The sequence below is a fragment of the Arvicola amphibius genome, chromosome 12, assembly GCF_903992535.2.
Source record: "Arvicola amphibius chromosome 12, mArvAmp1.2, whole genome shotgun sequence".
Taxonomy (NCBI): Eukaryota; Metazoa; Chordata; class Mammalia; order Rodentia; family Cricetidae; genus Arvicola; species Arvicola amphibius.
Window position 1 is genome coordinate 43162856 of NC_052058.2, and position 5594 is coordinate 43168449.

Genomic DNA, 5594 nt, shown 5'->3' on the forward strand with positions numbered 1-5594 from the left:
GATTAGTGTGTAGATTTTATATCTAAATTCTAAGAACCGCTGTGTGGGTCAGAACTGCTGTGTGTTATGTGAACATCACAAGGCAGAACTGTGAGAGGAGCTCAGATAGATGTGTTCCTGTGCACGGCAAACACCTGTCTCAATTGTTCATCTCTTTTTGCAATATAAAGTTTGCTGAATGTATAAGAAAAGAGTTTATTGTTTTGCTCTCTGTTCCCCTAGCCGACCCAATCTCTCAGGCTCACCCCTAGTGCTGCAACAGAACTCCAGCTGCAGCCTCCCTTCCCCATCCACACTTCTATAGATTTCACAGGACATCTTTTCTACACTCCCTTCCCTCAGTTGTATCCTAGCCCACCGCTCAGGCTGTAGGCTGCTTGTAGACTTTCTCTGCTCATTCTGTTTCCCCAGCAGACCCAATCCCTCAAGCTCATCCTAGCTGCAGCCTCCCTTCCTTCCTCCCTGTCTATGCTTCCTGTGGATCCGAGATAGCATCCCATCCTGAACTCCCAGAAATCAAAGTCTACACCTATAATCACCCTAAACCCCGATGCTTAGATGCCAGCGTTAAAACACAATAACATCAAGGAAGTTTCCACCAGAACCCAGCTGTTCTGCCACAGCAGGCCCTAACAGCTGAAGTGCACAAGCGCAAGTGCACGCACGCGCGCGCGCACGCACACACACACACACAGACTTTAAAACCACCTATATGAAGGTGATAGAGGTCTTTAAAGAGGAAATGAATAAGTCCCTTAAAGAAAGCTGGGAAAACACATTTAGACAAAGTGAGTAAATATCTTAAAGCCAAGAAAAAGTTGAAGAAAACAAATTCTTCCAAGACCTGGAAGTGGAAATAGAAGCAATAAATAAAACACAAACTGAGGGACTTGTGGAAATGAAAAATTTAAGAATTTGAACAGGAACTATAGAAGCAAACTTCACCAACTGAATATAAGAGAAGAGAGAATCTAAGGCATTGAAATATATGATAGAAGAAAATTTATACTTTGACTAAAGAAAATGTTAAATTTAAAACGTTCCTGATGCAAAACATCCAGGATATCTTTTACACTATAAAAAGACCAAATCTAAGAATATTAGAATTAGCATAAAGAGAATTCCTGCTCAAAGCCCAGGAAATATTTTCAGCACAATCATAGAAGAAAATTTTCCTAACCTTAAAAAGGAGATGCTCATAAAGGTACAAGAAGCATACAGAACACTGAGTGGATTGGGCCAGAAAAGAAAGTCTCCTGGCCACACAATAATAAAAGCTAAATGTACAGAACAAAGTAAAAATACAAAAAGCTGCAAGGGAAAAAGAGCAAGTAACATAAAGGCGGGCCAATTAGAATTATACCTCTCAATGGAGACTATAATAAGCCAGAAGGGTCTGTGCAAATGTGTTTAGAGTCCACAGATGCCAGCCCAGACTACCCAGCCAAAGTTTAAATCACCATAGATGGGGAAAATAAGATATTCCATGTTAAAGTCAAATTTAAACAATATCAATGAATACAGGAGGTGGTAGATGGTAAACTCGCACCTGAGGAGGTTAGCTACACCCATAACACCGGAAATAATCTCACACTAGCAAAACCAAAAGAAGAGAAGCACATACACACCTACCACCACCACAACCAAGTAGTAACAGGAATCAACAATCTTTGGTATCTCAATATCAATGGTCTCAATGCCCCAGTAAAAAGACTCATACTAACAGAGTCAATGCAACAACCATCCACCCTGTTGCATTCAAGAAACACCTCAACACCAAGGATAGATACTACTTCAGGGTGAAGGGTTGGGAAAAGATCACCCAAGCAAGTGTACCTAAGAAGTGAGCTGGTTTAGGCATTTTTAATATCTAAGAAAATAGACTTCAAAACTAGTAAGAGATGGGGAAGGACACTACATACTAATTAAAGGAAAATTCCACCAGAGTGACATTTCATTTTTTAGTATCTGTACCCCAAAGAGCACCCCCACTTTTGTAAAAGAAACACTACAAATCCTAAACCACACACTGATAGTGGGAGACTTTAATACCCTATTCTCACCAATGTACAGGTCAGACAAAAATTGAACATAAATGCTGGAGCTAGCAGACTAAACCAAATGAACCTAATAAATATTTGACCCAAACACAAAAGCATATACCTTCTCAGTACATTATAGAACTTTGTCCAAAACTGACCACATAGTCGGTTACAAAGCAAGTCTCAACAGACACAAGTTTGAAGTAATTCCCTGCATCCTGTCAGACCACTGCAGACTAAGGATGGATATCAACAACAGAAACAACAGAAAGCTTACCAACTCATGGAAACTGAACAACTCTACTGAAAAATGGGTCAAGACAAATTAAAAACTGTCTAGAATTAAATGAAAATGAATCAAAGCTTCCCAAAACTTACGGGATACATGAAATTGGTGCTACGAGCAAAGTTCATAGCACTAAAGTGCCTATGTAAAAAAATGAGATATCATGCTAGTAACAACACAACTGAAAGCACTAGAACAAAAATAAGTAAACATTCAAGAGGAGTAAATGGCAAGAAATGGTCAAATGCAGGACTGAAATCAGTAAGATAGAAACAGAACAATACAGGGAATCAATGAAACAGGTGGTTCTTTGAGAAAATCAACAAGATAAACCCTTTTCAAACTAATTAAAAGATACAAATTGATAAAATCAGAAATGAAAAGGGGAGCATAACAGTAGAGACCAAGGAAATTCAGAGACCCATAAGGTCATATTTTAAAAACCTATACTCCACAAAAATTGGGAAATCTAAAAGAAATGGATAATGACCTCCATAGGTTCTACTTTATCCAAGTTAACTCAAGATCAGATGAATAATTTTAAATAGATCTAAAACCCCTATTGAAATAGAAGCAGTCTCCTACAAAACAAAAAGCAAGCAAGCAAACAAACAAAACAAAACAACCCAGGGCAAGATGGTTTTGGTGCAGAAGTCTACTAGACTTTCAAAGAAGAGCTAATAACCAGTACTACTCAAATTATTCTAGAAAATAGAAATGAAATACTGCCCAATTTATTTCCAGGCCACAATCACCCTAACACACCCATTCCCACAGTTAGGAGTCCCACAAAAACACCAAGCTAACAGCCATAACATGTACACAGAGGGCCTGGTGCAGATCTGTGTAGGCTCTGTGTTTGTTGATTCAGTCTCTGTGAGCCCATAAAGAACTCTAGAAGCTAGATACCAGAAAACCAAATAATCCAATTAAAAAGTGGGGTACAGATCTAAACAGAATTCTCAAAAGAGGAATTTTAAAATGACTGAGAAACACTTAAAGAAGTGTTCAACACCTTTAGCAGGGAAATGTAAATCAAAACGATTGTGGGATTTTATCTTATACCTGTAAGAATGGCTAAGATCAAAATCACAAATGCCAGCTCACACTTACAAGACTGTGGAGTAAGGGGAACACTCCTCCAGTGCTGCTGGGAGTGCAAATTGTACAGCCCCTATGGAAATTTATATGGCAGTTCCTCAGAAAAATTGAGACTTGATCTACTTCAAGAACCAGCTATACTACTTTTAGTTACACACCCAAAGGATGCTCTATCCTACCAGAAGGACATGTGCTCAACCAGGTTTATTGCAACTTTATTCATAATAGCCAGAAGCTGGAAACAGCCTAGATGTCCCTAAATGGATAAAGAAAATGTGGTGCATTTGCATAACGGAGTATTACTCAAGTGTTAAAAACAATGACGTGAAATTTGTAAGCAAATTTCATGGAACTTGAAAAAAATCATCCCTAGTGAGGTAACCCAAACACAGAAAGACAAATGGGGTATTATTCACATGTAAGTGGACATTTGCCATTAAGTAAATGATAACCAACTATAATCTGCAGACTCAGCAGGATTAGGTCAAGGAGGGTTCTGGGATGGGAGGGAAGCATGGGTTTCCTTGGGAGGTAGAAATAGATTCTGTGGGTGATGTAGGTGTGTCCTCTATCTATCTGATTTCATTGGTTAATTAATAAAGAAACTGTTAATAGTTTAGAACATAGGTGGGTGGAGTAGACAGAACAGGAAGAAGGAAGTGAGGTAGATGGCTCAGACAATCGCCATGCCTCTCCTCAGTGAGACAGATGCCATGAAGCCAGCCACCAGGTCAGACATGCTGAATCTTTCCCGGTAAGACACCACTTTGTGGTGTTACACAGATTATTCGATATGGGTTAGTCAAGATGTGAGTAAGAGGCTGAAACTAATGGGCCAGGCAGTGTTTAAAAGAATATAGTTTGTGTGTTGTTATTTTGGGGCATAAGCTAGCCGGTGGCCGGGAGCCGGGCAGCGGGAAGCTGGCCCACAGTTCATCACTACATGTGGGTGGACTTGTGATGGGAGTGGGAGGGATCAGGTAGGGTGGGAGATGGGATAGAGGGGGAGAGTTCAAGGAGAGACAGCAGGAATTGGGGGACATTTGGAGGGTGGTGTGGAAACCTACTGCAATGGGAACTTCCTCAAATCTGTGAGGGTGACCCTAGTGAGGACTCCTAGTAATGGAATGTAGAGAGTCTGACTGAACTAGTCGTTTCTTGTAGCCAGGCAAGGCTCCCAGCGGTGGAACTGGGTTACATTTTGTTGAGCTGTTGGCCAAGGGGATTCTGTGGAGATCCCTAAGCGGCCCATGCTGATGCTAGGACAGAGGGTCACTCTCTGAAAACTGGTGGCAGGGACCCACTGCCAAGGAAACATCCACACAGCTCATTGAACAGAGAGGTCGATCTGGTGCCTGCATGGAGCCTTCATCCCTACGTTCTAGTTTCTGTGGTGTGGGAAGGTACTCTGTGGACTCTAGGAAGAGAGACCTGGACACCAACCCAGCCACAAACCTTCCCTCTATAATCTGTCCTGCGGCAAGAAGTGCTGGGGCAATGGTGGCATAGAACTTGTGGGAGGGGCCAATCAATGTCTGATTAAACTTGAGGCCCACTCCCACAGGAGGGAGCCCATGCCCAACACTGCTTGGATGACGAGAATGGATAACTCAGAGACCTATGGTAGAACCATAAAAAACTGGTCTAAAAAAAATTAACGAAATGATTTTTAATGTTATTCTGCTATACTCATAGATGGGTGCTTTGTCCAGTCTTCATCAGAGAGGCTTCCTCAGGCAGCAGATGGGAGCCGAAACAAACCCACAGCCAGACATTATTAGGTGAGAAAGTCTAAATTGGAGGTTTAGGGAACCCCAAGGAAGAGAAGGTGGAAAGATTGTAGGAGTTAGAGGGATGGAGGACACCGAGAGACTATGGCTTACTGAATCCACTAAGCAGGGCATTTATGAATTGTGGCATATTTTTGTTTGTTCATTTTTTTCGAGACAAGGTTTCTCTGTAGCTTTGGTGCCTGTCCTGGAGCTAGCTCTTTTTTTTTTTTTTTTTTTTTTTTTTTTTTTTTTTTTTTGGTACCAGAATTCTTTATTTAAAGAAATGGTACAAATGAAAGAACTTAAGCGGATGTTTCGGTGCGACTTATAGAAAAGATAAAGGCAGACCGACATGCACGCACTGCCTCAGTGACCAGTAAAGTCACTTGTGGT